The 22,498-nt window shown below is 39.0% G+C and overlaps 2 protein-coding genes across 4 annotated transcripts in view; one reads left to right on the forward strand and one right to left on the reverse strand.

The window, feature by feature from the left end:
* Positions 1-1,023, reverse strand: part of Setdb2 (SET domain bifurcated histone lysine methyltransferase 2) — a 78,359-nt gene extending 77,336 nt beyond the window's left edge. For 2 of the 3 annotated variants that reach the window (XM_033759993.1, XM_033759992.1), the window contains exon 1: positions 629-1,023. The gene's annotated coding sequence lies outside the window, so the exon portion shown is untranslated. Of the gene's footprint in view, positions 1-68; positions 202-628 lie in introns of all 3 variants that reach the window. The other variant, XM_010636977.2, reaches the window with a different exon arrangement.
* Positions 1,024-1,228: 205 nt separating this feature from the next.
* Positions 1,229-22,498, forward strand: part of Cab39l (calcium binding protein 39 like) — a 142,163-nt gene continuing 120,893 nt past the window's right edge. Inside the window, exons 1-3 of the mRNA XM_010636983.3 lie at positions 1,229-1,418; positions 16,428-16,572; positions 18,062-18,137. The gene's annotated coding sequence lies outside the window, so the exon portion shown is untranslated. The remainder of the gene's footprint in view (positions 1,419-16,427; positions 16,573-18,061; positions 18,138-22,498) is intronic.

Below are 22,498 nucleotides of genomic sequence, written 5' to 3' on the forward strand. Positions count from 1 at the left end.
AAAAAAAAAAAAAAAAAAAATTGCAAGATACAGTAAGACATAAAATTAAATCACTTACAAACACTTACAGAGGTAGACGATGCTAACATTTCACAGTAACTGGGATTTTTCAATTTGTTCTTTTTTCTTTTTCACTTTTTCATTTTGGGAGAGAACTAATTCAGTCTGCTTCGCTTCGATTTACAGTTCCTTTTCGGTTCCCTGTTTTAGTTATAATAGTAGTCAACATTTATTGAGTATAAATTGCATTAGGCACCTTCTAATAATTCATGTTTTTATTTCACATTGTAATCATGTAGGAAAAACGGTTTTTCTGATGAGGAAGGTCAGGAATGTCACACTGTAAGTAGCAGACACAAATCAGGCAGTTTGATTTCAAGAGCCTATGCTTTGATTATCCACCATTCATTCTACCGCCTCAAAGTTACCATTTTCCGCTCGACCCTCCCTACAGTAAGCTAACTCGCTGCAGGTACCCACATGCCAAAGAGCAACAGTACATTACATACATATCTGTACTTTATTTATTGGGTTGTAGGTGACGCAAATCAGGAGCTCTTATGATCTAATTTCAACTTCGGGATCTTGGATAAATGATTTCACTTATTCAGGGCTTGTGTAATCTTACCTATAAATTGGGTCAGTGGTTAAAGCTTCAAGTTGGCTTCTGGATTTTATACTGCAGTCCCCTCTACAGCTTCAGGTTCCCTCCCAGCTTCTCGGGAAGCACCAGGAGATAAAGAACGAAGTAGGGGCTGAAAGCTCAGGGCGCCCGCAGTCTCTGCAGCCTGGGACTGCGAGCGAGGGAGAGCGCAAGGGAAAGGGCTGCACCAGCCGGCGCGGGTCCCGGCTTACGCCATCGAGGGCCCCGCGGCGCTCTGCAGGTCCTCCCACTCCCTGGCTAGAGGAACCCGCGTCGGCAACACTGACTCCACAGGGTTTTTCCAAGTCGCCCGCCACACCTGAGGGCGGCGCTCCGCCTGCTCCGTTGGCGAGGCTGGTGTCGCCCGCGAGTCCAGCTCCTCTCCAACTCGGTGCCGCAGGGACCTCCGGCCGAACGTACCCTCTGGCCGGGAAGTACTTCACCATTTACCAGACTTCACCTCAGCCCGGAAGGAGGAAGAACACCATCTACACCCTCCAGTGTCCTCGGTGATGTGATCACTAAAAGGAAGGAATCTGACCGCAAAAGCCCCTACCGCCGAACTGCCTGCAGCCCAACATCAGCACTTCCTAGTACGGCCACGCCTCACTGGGTCTCCCGCCAGACAGCCGACAAAGCCGCAGCATCCGGAGAGCTCCGCCTTCTGATTGGCTCTCAGAGCTCTCTTCTTGTCTCGCGTTGCGGATGGGCCAATTGGATTACTCGCAGTCTAGGGGCCTGAGGCTCAAGAGTGGGGGCGCAGCTGTTTTCTTAGGTAGGTGTGTGGCTGCCATCTTGTGTGTGGCTTGGTTTGGGCTTCTTTGGGGGGAGCCAAAAAATATACAGCTGCTGTCCTTGTGACGGAGTCATAGGGGAGGAGCGAGGTACAAGAGGAACCAGGGTGCAAGATACCGCGTCTTTTCAATTGGCGGAGAAGTCTTCTGGGCCTGAGTTTCATCCCTGCTTAGGGAGAGCTAGGCAGCGGTGGTTGTGGTCATTCATTGGGTTTGTTGGTCATTTGGGGAGCTTGGAGGACGCTTTAATGCCTCGCCCTTGATTCCGTGTTTTCTGACAGCTGTTTCTGTAATCTTTGCCTCAGAAAGCAGCGTCTGTTAACTCCCTTTATGAATAAAGTAGGCTGGCTGATGGACCGCAAGATTCAGAAAAGAACAAAGCTGCTAATGGAAGGGGAGAGCGGAAGACGCCTTGCGGACCATCCGGTAGTTTGAAAGAAACCTATTCATTTTTTGTCCTTTTCCAGGAAGCAGCAGTTAAACTGTTTCTTCTAGAGAGTGGCCTTTTAATTAAGACCATCCTTTGGTATTAGTGGATATCAGGTTCTGCATTTGGGCCGCTTTATTCATCAGCGTGCAGGCATTGTTCCTGCAGCGGTTTTTTTGTTTTTTGTGTTTGGTTTTTTTCCTTGAAAAGTGGTACAAAACAGGAAGTGAAGAAAGGATTTTATCAAATTTTGATTTCCTTGGTTTCGAAGTGTTTACTGTAAGATGTGTAAATCTCCGGATGCCCTATACCATGATTGATTGCTTCTTCTAGAGGCTCTTGTAGTGGAAAACTTACCTTATGAGTTCTTGTTGGGTAGGAAGAAAGAGACAAGAAATATTTGGGTTTTCTTTCTTTGTTTTTTTAACGTCTAAGTAGAAAGTACGCATCATCTTTTGTTTGTTTGTTTTGTTTTTGTTTTAGTACCAGGGATTGAACTCGGATCCTTGCGCTTGCAAGGCAGGCCACCAAACCGCTGAGCTAAATCCCCCAGTCTCCGCATCATCTTTTGTTTGAGAGGAAAATGTATTGGATTTGACACCAAGCGAATTGAAAAGCAATATTTTGTGAGCAGGAAGATTGACAGTTCATGGACAGTGAGTCCTGCAGTATAAGGCAAGCTTGGGCTACATGGAAAGACGCTTATCGCAAACAAAATAAATAAAAACTAATAAAATTACTTTGCTTTTAAATTTATTTTTTATCCATAAGTCTTGTAAAACCTAAGTTGTAAAAATTCAAGTATCAACAATTTATTGTCAAATTAATGGCTAAAGTGCATGTTAGTAGAAGATATGTTATCGGGAAAAAAACACCGGTAAATGCTTGGAGGTGTAGCTCAGTGGCAGAGCAGGTAGTTAGCTTGTGCCCGTGAAACAGTTAATTCTGTAAAATTGAGTTCATAGTTTCATGAAGTCATGAACCAAAAAGAGGAAGTTAGGAGAGTTTTAGTAGAAAGTAGAAAAAGGTCTAAGTAGATTTATTTCTACCATGAGGGGATTCTGAATGGAAGTCCAAATTATGTTATTTTTCTCCCCTTAGTAACGAAAAAACAAATTATATAGAATTTCTTCTTTTAAATTTTATTTACTTATTTAGGTGCTGGCATATTGCACCCATGCCCTGCACCTCCAACCCTTTAAAATTAGGAGGTACAGAGAGTAAACTGCACCTCCAACCCTTTAAAATTAAAGTATAGAAACATCTTGCTGTGCATTGTAATAATTTTTATCATATAAAATGTCATTTTGGGGGAACATCTTGAAATGTTTTTGCAGAAATATTCTTATATTTCCTTAGTGCCTTTCATCATCACCTTTCTGGTATTTAAATAATACCAATATAGGGGTAAACTGCACAGGAAAAATGTGACTAAACAAAAAGATTTAAAACTGAAAAGGTCAAAATGGTCACTACAATGAAGCGCTATCATCAATGTCTCAGCAATGAAATTGATTGAATACCTGAGCCTAGATTTCCATGGATCACTGACTGTATGTTAGGTAAATACAGTATAACATTATAAAATTGTTTCACTTAAGGGAAAAAAAAACATTTAAAGTATTAAATTAGTTACTTTTTCAACGCTGGGACAAAATATCCAAAGACCACAAATTAGTAAGGGAAGGTTTATTTTGGCTCAGTTTGTAGAGATTTCGGTTCATAGTCCACTGGTTCCAAGGCAGGACAGCATAGCAGAAGGTTCAAGGCATGGCAAGCAGGAGGCAAGAAGCACTCAAAGCAGAAGGAAGGAGAATATAGATACAGAAATATAGGTATATCTCCCTGCATGCCCAAAGTCACCCATCTCTTCCCACCAGGTTTCTCCACCTAGCATCACATCTGGCTACAAAACCATCAGTGGATTAATCTAGTACCACATGATCCATTCACCTCCAAAAAGCCCCACCTATGAGTGCAAGAATCTGTGGGGGACATCTAAGTATGAAGTATAACATTCCACCCCTGGTCCTCAAAAGACTCATGCATGTCCCTTTGTGCAAAATGAATTTAGTGTATTGTAGAGATGCCAAAGTTTCAGAATTGCTGAAAAGTCTAAATCCAAAGTTTCCTCTGAGATTTAAGGTAAACTCTTAGTTCTGAGCCTCCTACAAATGAAAAGGAAGTTACACGCTTCCAATGTACAATGCCACAAGATAAACATTCCAAAAGGGAGAAATAAAGGGATAAGAATGGGACCAAGCAAGACCAAAATCCAGCAGGGCAAATATTAAATCCTGCTCAACAATTAGGCCACAAACATACACTGAGAGGTCCGACTGGAGATTTTATTCAAGGGGTGGAGAGAGAGAGAGAGAGGGAGGGGGGGGGGAAGGGGAAGAAGAAAACAAAGAAAGGAAGGTCCTTTTATCAGTTTTGGGCTGAGCTATTGCTTATTCATGAGGAGTGGGATACTTTTAACCTATCAGGTCAGAATGCTTTTTATGGGTCCCGCCCTGCAGAAGCAGTTTTCAACTTCTCTGGACCACTGTGGCCTTGGTGGGAGGGAAACTAAAGATGAGAGCTTGAAGTCATTCTAAGAGCCAAGAAGCACCAGGAAAATGCAGCCTGTGCTGGCAGTGTCACAGCATACTCTAACATGATCAATTCCCTAACAGTTCCATGTCCAGCACCTGGAACAATCTGTGGCAAGATAGGAACTCTAAAGCACTTAGGTAGCTCTGTCTCTATGGACTTGCTGGTGGTTGTCTTTGTGGCTTCTTTTTCAGCCAGCTTTGTTCACTCCTTGCGACTTTCCTCAGGTAAATAGGCATTCCTGGCTTCTCTGACTTTCTGGGGTCTCCACTGTGCCAGCAAATTTCACTGTAACAGCCTGACACACTGCCCTCTCAGGGGCATACTGCCTGACCTCCCAGGCTATCTAAAAGCTGGGTAAAAGCCTTCCTTACCTGAGAACTCTTGCATTCTGCATGCATATAAAACCAGCTCCACATGGATGACATCCAGATCTTTCACCACTGGAACAGTAGCAGAATCCTTTTGCATCTTGCTGGTAGTTGCCTGGAATGCTGAACACTGTGAATCCAATCCTGAGGAACAACTTCCCTAGCCCACAGCCATTCTGGAACACCATGCCCTGGAGCTCTCTTCTCAAAGCAAAACCTTTACCCTTGCAATTTGAGGCTGCAGAGGTTGGGGTTCTGCTGGTTCTTGTTAAGCCCTCAGGCCACCTCTTCTGTTGTTTTGTTCCTAAGTATGGTACTTGGCTTTTTAATGCTAATCCTTTCAGCAACCAAATTCTACTTTGTTCCATCTTTGGAGCTTCCTTTGTTACCAAACTTTTTAAATCATTCTGCTGGGCCATATGTTATTGATGCTTAAGGTACAGCTGGCTGAAGGACCTAACAGTAACCTTGATATAGGGATGATATAGGGGAAATAGATGTTACTTCCAACCTGTTATACATCTGACACCTGAGGTCCCCCCACCCTTTCCATGGGGAATTGATTTAAATATTCTCTGGAATCAATCAGCCTTTTATTTACTTCTTAAATTGGGCCAATTTATGGCCTTCTAGTGATGGATATAGGGAAGGTGTGTAAATCTGGGCAGGGTCTTTTGACATTGAGGTTGTGGTTTTCTCAGGGTCCATCTCCTATTCCTTATTTTCTTGAGGCAATCTGTGGCCTGCAGTGATGGGTCTGGTGGGGAAGAGGTGTAAATCTAGCCAAGGAATATTTGGCTTGGGGCTGTCTTGGATGACTTCAGCCAGGTCTTAGAAGTTGCAGTCTTCTTACAAAGTACAATTTTTAGTTGTGATTTCCTTGTCTCATTTCTACTTACATTTCATTGTCACTGGTCTGTGAGGTCCCCAAGGCTGAAATAAGGAGCCTAACTAACCCTTTTAAAATGTTTGCAGTTTCATTGATTCCAGTGGCAGAAAAACAATTCTTAATGTTACTCAATCGCTAGAGATTTTAGAGAATCACCAACACTCTGAGCAAAATGTGAGTCCTTTTATTGCCAGGAGTCAAGAGTGGCTTGTGCTTGAAACCTCTTGACTCCAAAAAGTGGCTTCTGGGTTTCTCTTAAGTGGCTCTTCTACTTGGGGAGGGCTCAGGGAGAGGGGGAGTGCAAGTGGAATTTTACAGAAGCAGAACTTTGCTAAATTAGTGGGGTTTGGGGAAAGTTTCACACAGTTTAGTTGAAACAAAATATTACACAGGTGCAGAGTATTCTGTTTACAAAGTCATAAAGATAACATATTGCTGCAGACTGCTGTCCCAAATGGGAAGGTCATAAAGATAACATACAGTTGCAGACTGCTCTACCAAATGGGATGCTGTGGTCTGTCACGCATCAACTGAGGACACTCCCAAGGGAGGGGAAGGCAACCACCCAGATTCACTCCGTTTTACATGAAATGGGGTGTGTGGAGGGTGATAAGCCCCTAATAGAATCAGGTTGGCTATCACATCAGGATATATCAGAAAAAGAGATACAACAGTCTATTGGCACACACAAAGAATGGAGTGCAAGTGCTTTGAGTAATGAGACACCTAAAGTTAAAGAAGGAAAGGTTTACATTATTTTGGCTCACACTTTGAAGAGGTTTCAGTCCATAATCAGCTGACCCTGAGGCAGGGTGGCATGACAGAAGGGCATCACAAAAGAGGAAAAAAAGTTTATGGCATGGAAGGTGGAAGGGGAGGCAACAAAAGCAACAAGCATCAGGCAATGGCAGCAGCCCTCTTTCTGTCTCTTATAGTTTACCCAGGCTACAGGCCCTTACGGCAGGTAGCACTCCTACCCAGGATGGGCCTTCCCATCATCCACACCCAGAACTGCGCCAAACCAATCAGTGGACTAATTCAGTTATCACACACCCTTAATCCTAGCATCAAATACTTTATCCCTACATCATACACTCAAGATCCAGCCACCTCTGAAAAGCCTCACCTATGACCACCATAACAGTTGCCCACCAAAATTGCTGCTTTCTTGAGGGTGGAGGAAGCATAGTGTACAAGTGAAACGGACGGATCTAGTGCCCAATTCACATGCTCATTGTAAAGGAACCTTTAGGAATTTTTTAAGTGAGTTTCCTGTAAAGGTTAACAGATTGTCTTGAAGCTGCTGTTTTTCTTAGAAGCACAGTTTTAAAATCTCCTTTCTACCTAGTTTTTTTTTGAGGGGTGGGTACTGGGATCAAACTCAGGACCTTGCATTTGCAAGGCAGGCACAGAGTCTCTGAGCTAAATCCCCAGCCCTCTACCTACCTCGTTTTTAATTTCTTCTCTCCTACTAGACTATTTCTTCTCTCCTACCTCACAACCATTTGGAATGCGCTTTAACAGTTTGTTATAAAGTAGAGTATACTTTTATTTTCTAACCTCGCAATCTCACTTGTAGATTGAAGTTAAAAACAAAGTATGAGAGAACCAGTCGCTTCTCATCCTAGCCAGCACTTGGTACAATTATTTTTAATAGTTTTTTATTTTTAATTTTTGCCATCATGAGATATAGAATGGTGTGTCATTGTGATTTTAATTTGTATTTCACCAATGACTACTCTATGCTTCTCCGATATAAAGTGAAACGAAAACCTGAATTCATCTGACCTGTCTGCAGATACTTATAGCAGTTTTATTTATAATAACCTGAAGCTGGAAACAACTCAGATGTCAACTGGGTGTTGAATTTTTAAAATTTTAATACATCAATGAAATACAGTTCAGGGACTCCCTCCTTATCTAGGAAAACATAAATGTTTGGGGGAAGGAAATGTGATGTCACTACAATGGTATTATGAGGAAAAAAACAAAATAAGCCTTAAAACATTACATTATAAGGCCCAGGATTTAGCTCAGTGATGCCACACCTGCCTGGCAAATGCAAGGTCCCGAGTTTGATTCCTGGTACCAAAAAAACACATTATATTATATTGGGAAAACATGCCAGGAAAATATGAACATAAAGCCCATGAATATGGTAATCTAAATATTTCAAAAGAAGCTAAGAGAAGTTGCAGAAAAGATGAAGTTTTTGAAAGAACCACATAAATTAGCAATAAAAGAGCTCAGAAATGAAATTTCTTCACCATACAAGGATATGAAATGACAACTGGTAGGACTCAGGAAATGTTAAAGGAGGTATTTTTAAATGACAAATTAGAAAGAAAACAGCAAAGAATACATATCACAGAAAGGACAATAAGACAAATAGAGGATAGAAAGGAGAAAAACAAAAAGTCAATTATTTTTAAAAAGAAATAAGATGACAAGATGGGCAAAGAAAGTCAAATATATATATAGTTCCATAAATATAAATCAAAGCACAGTGGTGATAATTATATAGCATTGTTAGTATTTTTAACATAAACTTTAAAATGGTTAAAACTAAATCGTGAACTTAAAATGGTTAAAATTATAAATTTTATTTTACCACAATACAAATGTAAACCTACTACTCATGACGGCATATGTGTACTTGAGAGGCTGAGGCGAGATTACAAGTTCAAGCCCAATTTGGCACCTGCATGACTTAGTGAGACCTTGTCTCAAAATTAAAAAAAAAAAAAAATTTTTTTTTCAATGTGCCTGTTGCTCAGTGCAAAGACCCTGAATTAAATCCCCAGTACTGAAATGAGGTGGGGGGAGAAAGGTCTTAACTTTTCAGGTATTGATAGGTACACATCAATCTGGGAAGTCAACCTGGAATGTTTAACACTGAGCTTATACAGCTGATCAATTTTAAAAACAGGAATATTTGTTTTTATAATTTTAATAAAGCAACAGTTTAAAAAATATTCAAGGAAAAATAATTTATATTTCATCAAACTAACTAACCTTTAAGAAATTGGGCCATTCACAAATACCTAAAAACATGAAACAAGTCAAGGAAGATAGTTTTAGTGAGTCCTTCCTGAAGATTATACTAGGGAACAAATTTCAGTTGACCAATAAATGGTTGGAAAATGTTCAACAAAACCAAGTGGTAAGCATTAGGCATATTTGTATGAAGCACCAGGAGTAAAAGATGGGGTAATAGTGATAGAATAGTATGGAATATTATATACTCTGACATTGTAGAAATAATATACCCCTCGCCAACATTAAATAATGCCTCTGTTTTAAAGGAAATAAGAAAATTTATTTTGAACCAGATGTGATTGACCATGGCCTGGAAATATGATTCATATTCTTTGAATGACATTCCACTGTAGAAGCACTTACATGAATTTTTGTAGTCATAAAATAATAGAAAATCATAAATCAATGGATGGAAACATCGTGGAGGTGGTATAGAGGCTGAACAGGCAAAAAACAAGTTAATCTACATAGACAGTAAATTGCAGTAGACCTAACCTCATGCCCCATTAGGGCTCTCTAAATTGACATGTACTAAGAAACCATAATGTTGTACACAAATTAAAATCCATGTAAAAGTACGTAAGTAAGGGACCAGGGATTAGCTCAGTTACACAGTGCCTCCCTGGCAAGTATGAGATCCTGGCTTTGATCCCTGGTACTTCCCCCCACAAAGTAAGTATGCCTTTGATGTGAAACATTTCTTCCCAGTAGAGTATGACCCTTTCCTTGGAATTGGTCCTTACAAGTGTCTTTACTTCAAGCCTTAAAGGTCTTCTGTGAGGACCAAAGTGGTAGACCATGTCAAACTGGCTCCTTTTGTGTATAGTTATTGATATAATACAGGTGACATAAAGAAAACAAGATGACCTGAAGAAAGCCTTCCAAGATGCTTGTTTTGACTACCCTTTTCATGTCCTCAAAGCCTTTATATAAAAGTCCTAGCCTTTCACCCTGACAGTGCCATCCTGTCTTAGACTGGCCCACTATTCTCTTCTAGTATATCAGGAAACTCTGAACTTGTCTGCTATTCGTAAATTCTTTTACCACTCACAGCCTTTCATGTGCCAAGCCTCACATGGCACAATGGGCTGTAACAAAATTGGAACATGTTTTCTATAGGTTATAGGTATTATTTGCATTAGGGTTATTAACATTCCTAGCATTTGGGTTGATGGAAGCTAGAGTTCTGCTAAACTTAACAATACATTCTGATATGTTTATCTATCATTTATGAGAATGTTAGGCCAAATTCAAAAGTTAATATAAATTGCTATTAAAGAGCCTAAAATAGCCCAGGATAATTTTGACTCTCCTTCTACACCATTTCCTCTCTCTACAGTGTTTTAGTCAGTTGTGGTCCAGCAGTCTATAGTATCTTTATCAATATCTGATACTGTAGTATCTCTTTTTGGTTCTAGGTCTTGCACTTGCAAGGCAGGCAGCAGAACCACTAAGCAAAATCCCTGGCTACAGTTGTATTTATTTATTTATTTTTCATTGAATTTGTTGGTACTTTTAAGGTTTACCATACTACAGTTGCATTTAGACACAAATTCTTCAGTGAAATGAAGTTCACACCAAAAAAAGAAAAAAAATGGGAAAAGAAAAAAATGGTTGTTTGCTCCTTAGGAATTAGCTGAGAGGAAAAAGAGAGCACTTAGGCTGGTGGAAACTTAAACAGACTCAGGTGTATATGGTAATATAAAACACTAGTAAGAGTACATACCAGTGATCAAAACTGGATGGTGGGAGAGAAAGTAAAGAGCAAATCACTAATTTTGTTATTGCGTATAGGAGGGATTACAGTGGACCCTTGACTTACAAACTCAATTCATTCATAAGGGCTGGTTGTAATTAATGTTGGTCAATTGAAGGCTCACCTCCTCTACACAGCCTTCAAAGTCTCCCCTGGATACAGGTGGATCTTAGTGTCCTTAGAGAGACATTGGCCCGGGACTTCTCAATTAGCCCACACAGGAAAGAATGTTGTACTATTCCTTCCAGAACTCTTTAAGGGTTATATCTGTATCTGAGACCATCGGGAAGCACAAGTGGCTGGCATTCAGGTCATAATATAAAATTAAAATTCTGGTCATAAACCAAATTGTATGTCAGGCTAGTCATAACTTGAGGGTCCACCATAATAATAATCTTTAAAGATGTGGGAGAGGTGATTTGCAGTGCCATGCATTTGTATTTCCATCTGTTTAGGAGGCTGAGGCAGGAGGATCCCAAGTTCAAGGCCAGCCTGGGCAACTTAGTGAGACTTTGTTTCAAGATAGATGGATAGATAGATAGATACATAGATAGATAGATGGGGCTGGGTTGTAGTTCTGTGTTGGAACACTTGGCTAGCATGAACAGAGCCATGGGCTCAATCCCAATACTAAAAAAAAAAACAGGAGTAATGGTGGGATGAAGAGTATTATGGAACATATGCGACTTACCTATAAGAACAAAATACAGAAGAAGTTTACTAAATGCTAAAAGAAGATGCCCTAAAAGAGCACAGAAAGCAGGTCCCATAGGGCTAGAGATGTACTATATGACTTTATATGTATACACATAGACTGTTAGCCATAGCATCAGGGAGATCATATTGATATTAATCAGAGTGCTGGCTTACAGGCATGGGCCACCATACTCTGAACCCATAATAAGGAATACATCTTTTCAAATATACATGGAGCAATTATTAAAAAAGGTTTTATATATTAGGACACAAAGAAAACCTCAATTCAGAGAAACAAAAATTGTCAAACAAGTCTGACTACCTGCAATAAAGTAGAAAATTATTTAAAAGTAAAGCCTAACTCTGGGTTTCAGTAGGATGATGGCAACTACCTAAACTCACATCTCTCCATATATTCTCCAAAAAAGCATACAGAGTTATCATCAGAGTAAATTACACCATGATCACTTTTGCTTAATTAACATAAAACAAAATTGTGGGTAAATAGGGAGTTGACCCTGCAGTTCAGCAGGGCTGGCTCTGGAACCCTTGCAGACCTGGTGAGTAAGGTGGAAACTTTATAGAGAAGAGGAGAGGGAAGCAGGATCTAGCAGCAGAAGAACACTGATAAAATAACTCCCAGGACAAGAAAGACCCACCTTGAGGGGGGAAATACTGAGAAATACGAGACCTGTTGGATGAAAGGGACCTAAAAGTACGTGGAATGAAGCAATTGCCAGAAAGTAGTGCTTCTAGGGAAAGAGGGGGACTTGGAAGAGGTACTTTTAAGAGGCATGGAGACTCCAGGTAGTAGAAGCTTAGTAGTAAATGAGAAAGAAGAGATTGTAGAAATGAAAGATCTTGGTGATACAGAACAGAAGATAGATAAGCCCTTCTCCCACCCAAAAAGGAGTCACTGAAGAAAAACCCCACTTAATGAGATATTACTGAACTAAGCAACCCAGTAATTCTTTCATGTCTCTCATTCTTGTCTCTGACACAGAGACCACCATAGGGACATAGAACAAACAAACTCCTGGGCTTTTAAAATGTTAGTCATTGAAAGTGTGATTTGTGTTTTCTTCGAAGGCAGCCAGGGAGTTAAATATGTTTTTTTTGCTAAAACCTGTGACTTTTCACTTGGGCCTACAGAAGTCCAATAGATAACTAAAAGCAGAACACAGCTTGATATTCATTTTGTAAAACTCTGGGTCAAATCCCTTCACAGCTCTGTGTATAGGCATTTTAACCATTTAGGGAGTGTCTATCTAAAAGTTGGCAAAACAAGGCTTATTTCTTCTAAATTTGCCCAGCCTGTCTTACCATGTGGACATCAGGATAAGAGCTTTACAGGGACAATCACCTGTCCCCAGAAATCAAGAATCGCTTTGAATTCCAGTAAAGCCTCACAAGCAGAGACGTCATCTCTTATAGGAACCAAAGTTCCCCTCAAGGCATGAGAATTCTTCCGGAGTTATAACACCAAGACTGAGATAATGATGCACTGGATGCCAGCCCATCACAGTACACCATAGAATAGTCCCTGTCCTTCATTAATGAGCCTGATCCACCTGTCCAGAAGAGACCTGTGCCCATTTCAGTTTCTACAAAGCCCCTTTCCTATCTTCTCTAAAATTTCTTCTGTTAGAGGACCCGCTTGATCTTTGTCAGAAAATTGTGTTCTCCTTTGTTTTCTTTTACTTTTTATTTAAAGCTTTTTCCTATGAATTTGTGACAAATGCCTCAGTTTTAATCCTGTTATAACTGAAACAAGGACCAGCACTGGCCAGTGACATATGTACAGCTCATCTGGTTTAAGAAAAATAAAACACTTCAAAATGAACAGAAGATGGCAGACATATAGTTACTTTAAGTAGAAAGCAAAATTAGAGGCAAAACATTTCATTTGATGAAAAAGTTCCCCCAAAACATTCAGCCACAGAGAAAAAACAAAAAACAAAAAAACAAAACTTCACAATACACCTGAGTTAAATCTAAGCAGTTGTAGAGATGAAAAGCCTCAAATCCAAACTCAAAATGCCAAAACAAATGGGCAGAAAGAAGATGTGAAAAGTAAACTTCCTGAACTCAGGAAATAGGTAAAAATGGAGTTTCTAGGAAGAAAAAATAGTCACTGAGATAACATTTCAATTTTTATCTATGGAAACATTTAGAAATAAGGGAAAATACAAATGTACATACAGAACAGTGTCAAGCTGGCCATGTATCTCAGTGGTACCATACTATGTTGTGGGAAGCCAGCCATAACCCACTGGCTTTTTGAAAGACAACATTTGTTCCTTTTTAAGGACTGCACATGTTAAACTTGTTTTGACCCTGCATGGGAGAAACACAGACAGCCAAAGATCTGTAGGAGTCAGGTGTTGTTAACTCCATTTTGTTATGTTAAAGATCTGATGTTATCTATAGGAGCAGGTATTGAGGTTACTATGGTAATCCTAGCCCATAATAGTTCGGTCTTTTCCTTTAAAAGGCTGATGCCTGCCTGCAATAAACGTCGCCTTGATCAGACTCTTGTCTTGGCGTCCTTCCTTTCTCTCTGCCCCATCTCCACCCCGCTGCTCTTTCAGGTTTGAGGCACTGCGGGACAGTGCTCTGCGTCGCCGGTTCGCGACACTATGTAGTGTACTAGGCCCTTGTTTCCACAACTAGCACCACCACAAATAAGAAAGAAAGAAATGTGCATTGTATATTGAGGATGCTGATCCAGAATGGTTACATAAAACTGTTAGACTTTCCAGATGATGAAGAAGAATTCTTCTGGGCTTCCATGCAGAAGTTAGCAGTAGACTTTTTAACATTGACATATGGAGTAAAACACCCATGGATAAATATAAAGTTTATGAAAGTGTTGGCCAAGGGTTTTATAACTAACTGTCCCATTTTCAGAAAAAACAAAAACCATGATAAACCCCACTATAATAAATAACTGTATTTATGTGATGAATGCCATGAGCAAAGACAAATGGCAAAATAAGGCCAAATATTTGGACTTATATCACAAAGAGCTAATCTCCTTAATGAAAATAACTTCTTGAAAAATCCAGACAAATAAGATGGTTAACCCAGCTGAAAAAAGGGGCCAAAGATATGAAACAAGAATGCAGATGATATATGTATAAAAAAGGTTCCAGCTTTAGTCATACAAGAAATATAAATTAAAGTTATAATAAAGAATGAAAACTAAGCCGGGCACGGTGGCACATGCCTGTAATCCCAGCACTCGGGAGGCTGAGGCAGGAGGATCGCTGTGAGTTCAAGACCAGCCTGGGCTACATAGTGAGTTCCAGGTCAGTCTCAACTACACAGTGAGACCCTGTTTCAACCCCCGCCCCCCAAAAAGACTATTCTAAAGCATTTTGCAACAAAATCCAAAAATTATATAGTATACTGTGGAGAAATAGCCATTTCGATACATTTCTAGCAGTGATGGATATATAACCATAAACTAGGTGGGAAGGGATGTGTCAGCATCCACCACAATTACACGTAAATGTATTCTTTGGAATAGGCATTTAACTTTTAGGAATCTATTCTAGAAATACACCGAAATGAAATACAAGCTGTTATCTGGGAATGGTGGCACACACCCGTAACCCCAGCACTCTGAGAAATGAGGCAGGAGGATTAGAAGTTCAAGCCTACCCTGGACAATTTAGTGACCTGTCGCGAACCGGCGACGCAGAGCACTGTCCCGCAGTGCCTCAAACCTGAAAGAGCAGCGGGGTGGAGATGGGGCAGAGAGAAAGGAAGGACGCCAAGACAAGAGTCTGATCAAGGCGACGTTTATTGCAGGCAGGCATCAGCCTTTTAAAGGAAAAGACCGAACTATTATGGGCTAGGATTACCATAGTAACCTCAATACCTGCTCCTATAGATAACATCAGATCTTTAACATAACAAAATGGAGTTAACAACACCTGACTCCTACAGATCTTTGGCTGTCTGGGTTTCTCCCGTGCAGGGTAAAACAAGTTTAACATGTGCAGTCCTTAAAAAGGAACAAATGTTATCTTTCAAAAAGCCAGTGGGCTATGGCTGGCTTCCCACAGTGACCTAACAAGACCATATCTCAAAATAAAAACATAGGCTGGGGATACAGCTCAGTGCCAGTGCCCTGGGTTCAATTCCCAGTATCACAATAACTAAGAATAAAAATAAACTATTATTTGTATATAGTTAGTCACAGCAGCATTACTAGCAAAAGACGGGGAGCAACTAGGATGCCAACTGATAAGAGGATTAATTGGATATAACATATCCAAAGAGTGAACAATCTCCAGGCACATGGTGTACTTTTGGGGCAGGGGCATCAGGAATTGAACTCGGGACCTGATGCTTGCCAGGCAGGGCACCACTGAACTACATCCCTGGCCCACATGGTGTCCTTTCTAAGTCACCCTTTCTCCAAAGAAATGGCATGTAGAATAATCTAGAGGCAGAAAGAGGAAGCAAGAGAAAGGTGCCCAGGGAAGAGAGATTTCTCTAGCTGTAACTTTATGAGATTCCTCTAACTATAACTTGTTTCTATTTTGACCATAGAGTCATACACACACAAACACACACACACACACACACACACACACACACACACACAGTCACAAATAAACTTAAAAACGAGGAGTGAAAAAATCTGAAAGGAATTGGAACAAATTTACAGAACTATTTGGTCTCCTACACTATGTAGCATCTTGGTGATATACCACACAAGAAAAAATAATTTCTAGTGATTTTATAACATAGATTTTGGTTTGTACCTTCTTAGAATGGTAAATGTTCAGTAGTAGTATTGTGATATATTGCTCTTTTGTAACTATTCTGTATGTGTTACTAGTTAAAATAAGTGTTGAAAAGTGTTGGACATGACCCACAGTTTATCAATTCTGTGACTTCAGAAAATTTAGTAAGGAAACTCCTTTGACAGATTGAAGTGAGGATGAGTACAAAATTCCAGCAGAGCACCTAATGTAACATAGTCTGCTTTGTTGCTGACATTGGGCTGGCACTATATATGTATATAGTCTGTGTCATTTATTTCTTGCAGCTATACATTGCAACCAGTGATATTCATTTTCTGGTAGGTTGGGGGAGTTTAAGTCACTTGATTTAGATTGTCTAGTTACTAAATAGGAGATTCAGACTTAAACTGAGCTATGTGACTCCAATGCCTATGCATTTTCTACTTCATTATTACAGGGTATACATCAAATTTTAAGAAGAAAGAACATCAGGACCTTAGGGTTCTGTTTTAACCTATATGGTGTTGGCTGTTCAGAAAATAACAATGAAGACTTCAAAATGGTGGTTTATATGTTCTTCGTGCAGAAGCAGTGTACTAAAGGTGAGAAGTGTAAGTTTTCTTTTATTTATGCCCAGGGAAAGGTAATACACACACACTTATATTGTTGTTAGAAATAAATTTTACAAAGTAATAGGGTTGTGGGAGTGTGTAACAGTGGTACACCACTTGCCTAGCCTATTCAAGGTGCTGAATTTAACCCCTAGCACTGCCAAATATATATATATGTATATATATGTGTATGTATAATTTTTTTTCAAAATTGTAATGGCTGAAATTAGAAGAAGAAATGAACAAAAAATATGGTGTAGCAAAAAAGAAAAAAAAAACTTAGCAGGCATGGGTTTTCACATGCTTTTAATTAAAAGCAAAAACCCTCAAGCCAGCCATAGTGGTACATGCCTATAACCCCAGCACTCTTGGAGGCTGAGGCAGGATAGTCACAAGTTCAAGCCCAGCCTGGGCAACTTAGTGACTTAGGAGACCCTGTCTCAAAAGGGAAAATACATAAAAATAAAAAACAAACAGGGCTGGGGATTTAGCTCAGTGGTGCTGCCGCTTGCCTCGCAAGCTCAAGGCCCTAAATTCAGTCCCTGGACTGTGGATTTATTTAGCTCAGTGATTCTGCTGCCTACCTTGCAAGCGGAAGGACCCAAGTTCGATTCCCAATTCCACAAAACAAACAAAAAGACTACTTCACTAAATTCAATCCCTGGTACCAAAAAAAAAGCAAACAAACAAGCAAAAGCCAAAAAGCTCTTCTACATTTTGTGCTGTAAAACAATAGAAAGATGAAAAAGCTAAAATTTTACCAAATATATAACAGGAAGAATAGTGGGCCAGCAATTTAGTGGCACCGCACCTGCCTCATAAACACAAGAACCTGATTTTAATCCCCAGCACCAGAAAAAATAAAAAATAAAAAACCAGGAAGAACAGGAAGAAAGCATTACTTAAATAAGGAAAAGCTTTATATAGCTCTTTTATATAAGATGCTAGTTCAAATAAATTGTGTTTCTTCATGTTGGAGATAAAAATTTCAGAGGTACTAGAGCTCCATCTATCCATGCTAGCCTTTATATTTCTACTGAATTCTACTGCCTATTAATATATTTTTCTTTCAGTTCAGTGCTACCTTTTTGTTGTTGTTGTTATTGTTGTTGTTAATGGTGCCAAAAGTTTATTTGAAAAAATGTGGGTGAATAGGTATGGCAGAACCCATCTCTGCAGAGTGAACTTGAGCCAAATAGAGAAAAGGAGAGTAAAAGCAAAAATAAAAGTACATGCTGATCTGAGAAATATGGCGTGGGCTATTGTAGAAACTTAGGTATAATAGTCCAGTGCTACTTTTTAAAAGGTCTGCCTATTGAAGTAATTGGAGAAGGAAATTTGCCTATTTATATGCAATTGATTATGATGGAAATCTGATTTGTGATTTTATATGTCTGATGGAAATGAAAGAATATGTTGGATTTGCTATAAAGACTTTAAAAATAAAATTTGAAATTTCTTTTTTCTTTTGTGGGGGCAGAAGCTGTGCTGATCAATGATTTTGAGCAAAGCCAAGAAATTTGAAACAAATTTGCCGATGATACACAACTTCCAAGGTAAGATATAATATAGCTTAAAATCAAGATTATGAGTACTCTTGACAGATTTGTAGCTTATTCTGAGCATACTGAAATTGTATCAGGAATAAGTACAATATCCTGATTTAAATTTTGCAAAGCAATTGCAGAAGAAATTGACTTCCACTTGCAGCAATATGCTAGATAAGAGATCTTGATTCCCTCCCTCTACCAAACATGTGAAATACTAGATTCAATATAAAAATGTCCTTTTAAATGAATGTAAGAAAATAAGGGAAACTTTGTAGCTGGGAACAAACAAGTGTGTTTTGTGAGGTAGGCAGGTGCTGACATAATTGAATACTTTGGGGCAGCCATGGCTTTCCTTTACGTAAAGCCTCTGTGCATGAAGAAGGATGGGAAAGAGAAAATAATCCTTGAGTCCTGCAGAAGGGTAAGAAGGCTGATCATAGGCCTTACAGAGGCCTTCATTTCTGGGTACAAAGTCTTCTCTAATAATTCCTGGTTACCAGTCAGATTCATTTAAATTTAGGGCCTTAATTTATACTATTTTCATTGTTCTAAAACTCCACAAGAGACTATAATATTCTTAGGTACCTGATTGAAAAAATCTTAAATCCTCTGTGATGGAATGTATAGTTATAAAATTATCATAGTTAAAATTGTAACAAATAAGTCATACCTTTTTTTTAAAAAATCACAAATGTCACAAAGGGAATAAATTAAAATATTATTAGTAAGAGGCAGTGTAAACAGCAAACAGCTGAAACAAATGTAGAGATATCAGCTGTCAGAAGTCTCCAGTGCAAAAGATAAATGTTTAATATTTTTAATAAAGGGTTATAAAACAAATGATGAGACTATGAAAGGCGCATTTTAGAAAGAATCAGTAGCACATCAAAAATGAAAAATAATAAACCCTAAAAAATTAATTGATGGGTTAATGTAGCATATAGGTACAGTTAAAAAGAAAGAGACCAGATAGATCCTAATACAGTACAGAGAGAAAAGAGATATAAGAAATGTAAGAGATTGTGAAGTTATCTAATTATAGAAAAAAAAGAAATATACATGAGTCAGCATTCATAGTAGCCATTAAAAATTTGCCAGAATTGACAGAACACATATATCTTCAGATTTAATGAGACCAGAAAATTGTAAATAAATAGAAATACATAGCCATGTTATTGATAAGCTATAGAATGCCAAACACAAAGAGACTTATAAGTTATAACTCACACTAAAAAGTATTGTTGTAGATGTCATGCTTCAAGAAGGAAATGGTTCTAAAAGAAAATAAAGAAGAAATTTTTAAAAAGTGGGTAACATGAATAAGATGATATTGGGAGAAGGAAACAATAATCATGTCAAATTTGTAATTACCAAGATAAAACTGTGTTGTTGCACTGGCCTGCAGTGACATGTAAGCCACTAAAGGTTGATTGGAATTTTGATATTCTAAGATCTGTGTACTTTGTTAACTAAAAGTAAAGTCTTATTGCCTAAGAAATTAAAAAAACAAACAGGAAGGTGGATGTTCAGTATCACAAGCAATCAGATAAATGAAAATTTGAATTATGAGAAAAAAATTGTATGACTTTGTAAATAAGAAAGAATTTTTAAACTGACTTTGAGATGGTGAGAATCAGGTGAACCTCCTGGTATACTCCTGCTGGACCATCTAATTAGTTGATGAAATTAATTCAAATTTAATTACTTTTGGAAATCAATAATAAGTACCAAAGTTATCAAATATATCGAGTTCTCTTATATTTTGACCTAGCACACCTATTTGTAGCTGACTTCAAACTTCTGGCAATCCTTCAGCTTCAGCCTCCCAAGTTCTGGGATTATAGGCCTGTGCCACCATGTCCTACTATGCAAATTTTTTGTAAGATTTCTCATAAGGGCGAAATAGGAAAGTAACTTGGATGTCAGTGATAATGGATGAAGTAAATTAGTATAGATTAAAACTGTTCTGTAAGAAGTGATAGTTTTTCTAAATGGCTTTAAAAAGCATGGTTAGTGTTTTATATAGTTATACAAATATGTAAAATTTTATACTACATCTATGTGGAACATATATGCATATATTTATATGTACTGGAAAATGCTATGAAAAATAGCTTTGATGTTAACAGAGTAAGATGTGTTACTGTCTCTAAATTTTTAAAGTTGAATTTTCAAGTGGAAAAAAGTATAATTTAAAATAATTAATTGAATGAATGCTATTTTTTTTCTTGTACTGGGGATCAAACTTGGGACCTTGAGCTTTCAAGGAAGGCATGGTGTCAATGAGCTGAAACCCCAGCATCTGAGGGCTTTTTAACTAAGAAATGCAAGACATAATTTTTATAGAATTAATCAAAGTTCTGAGTCAAATTATTTCACAGATATTTATGTGCTTTGAAATTAAATCACTTTTAATTTGTCTTAGTTTTCCTAGCCTATAGGAATGTCATTGATTTGATTAGGGTAGGTGCTCTATTTTGTAAATTTTCTGAACAAATTATATTTTACTGAAATTGTTTGCTTATATTATCACCAACCTACATGAAATCAGTCTGCATGTTTACTCAGAGATCTGAAGACATCTGTTTATGCTGAGTTTTTAAATGTTTTTTTCTTATTTATTAGAACTGATTGCTGTGTTTTAATTATTTTATGTTTTCATATTAAGGATTATGTGTTAGGAGGGGCTGGGGTTGTAGCTCATTGGTGGAGCACTTACCTAATGTCTCTGTCACTTTTCTTATCGTTGGAACAAAATGCACGACAACTGCAATTTAAAGGACAAGAGGTTTATTTTGGCTCACATTTCAGAAGTTTCAGTTCTTGCATGGTTTGCAGCATGGTGGAAGAGCCTGGCATGGAAGAAAGCTGCTTACCTCATGGTGACCAGGAAGCAGAATCAAGGAAGGACCTTCCTGGTCACAATGAGCTGCCTCTTTAGTGTAGTCTCCAGCTCCAGCAAGTCAGCTATAATGTTCCCATAATCCAGCCACCTTCTTAACACAGGAGGTTTTAGGGGTCATTTTAGGTCTAAACCATACTACCTACAGCATGTGCAAGGTCCTGGATTTAATGCCCCAGTACTGCCCCCCCCCAAAAAAGAAAGAATTGAAAAAAAGTATTGTGTGCTAAGGCTGGGGGTGTAGCTCAGTGACAGAATATATACTTAGCATGCATTGTAAGACTTGACTAGGCTAAAGTGACTCCATGCTAATAGGCCAGACTGTGCTTCTTCATATGCTAATTGCTACCTTGGTTAACAGCCCGGCCAGGGGCAAATGGTTTGACAAAAGGTGACCCTAGAACATTTCCTGCATAAGATAAGCAATGTGTTTGCAGTCTTGTTCTGTGAATTCCCTGACTCTTTGTTTAGTAAAACCTTATAAAAAGTACCTCAGCCCCTGAGCAGTTGCCTCTCTGAGCCACCTGGCTCTGGGAGTGCCGTCTGGCCAGACTAATAAAGGTCTCTTTACCATCTAGCCTGGTGTGTTCCTTCCTGGGTTTCTAGGTTCTCTGTCGTGTTCGCGGAGCCTTGCTGGGTGTTAGGGCCCAGCATCGTGGAGGCCTTTCGGCTGTTCACGCTCCGTGAAGTGGAAGTGAGACTTTAGGTCTTACAGCATGAAGCCCTAGGTTCAATGTCTACCCGCTGAAAAGAAACAAAACAAACAAAAAAGAATGCATTTTAGTATAGTACGTATTATAAATTCTTCTTATGGGAGAAAGGGGTTGTCTCAGGTTGATTCTGTCATTTCCCAGGTAGATAATACCAGTTCAGAGAATTGAATATATTGTGAGCAGTGCTTCATAGTGTTTGGGAGAAAAAATGGGGAGAAAAATTATGTGTAGAAGTGGTGTATAGTCAATTTCCTGTCACTAGAATGATAGAGAAGAGCTATACAATAAGACAGGCCCTTGCCTTACCTCCACTTTTTTTTTTTTTCCCACAGAATGTTTTATTTTGGAAGTGTAAGTTTGTGTTTCTGGGCTGTTGCCCAGTGTATCAAAACGGTTTGTGACTGTTTGAACTGTGTGACCTTTTGGGAATGTTCTGTAAAGCTCTGCCGCCTCTCAGGAATGTTCTATAACTGCTCAGTTTGTGCTCTGAGCAGCACTCCTGCCCAGTGTATGAAAATGGTTTGTGACTAAACTGTGTATCCCTTCGGGAATATTCTGTTAAGGTCTGCCCCTTCACAAGAAGGGTTGTGTTAAGCTCCACCCCCTCTTAGGAATGTTCTGTAACTCCGCCCCCCCTCGCTTCAGTGAGCCTGCCTGTCTACCCTGTAGATCCCTCTATGAGGAGGCTTTCATTTCTGGTAGAGGTTCAGACTCCTCTGAGCCTGCTGGGGCGTGCCAGTGTAATAAAGGTT

Source organism: Fukomys damarensis, unplaced genomic scaffold (assembly GCF_012274545.1).
Source record: "Fukomys damarensis isolate Sample0158 unplaced genomic scaffold, DMR_v1.0_HiC HiC_scaffold_38, whole genome shotgun sequence".
Taxonomy (NCBI): Eukaryota; Metazoa; Chordata; class Mammalia; order Rodentia; family Bathyergidae; genus Fukomys; species Fukomys damarensis.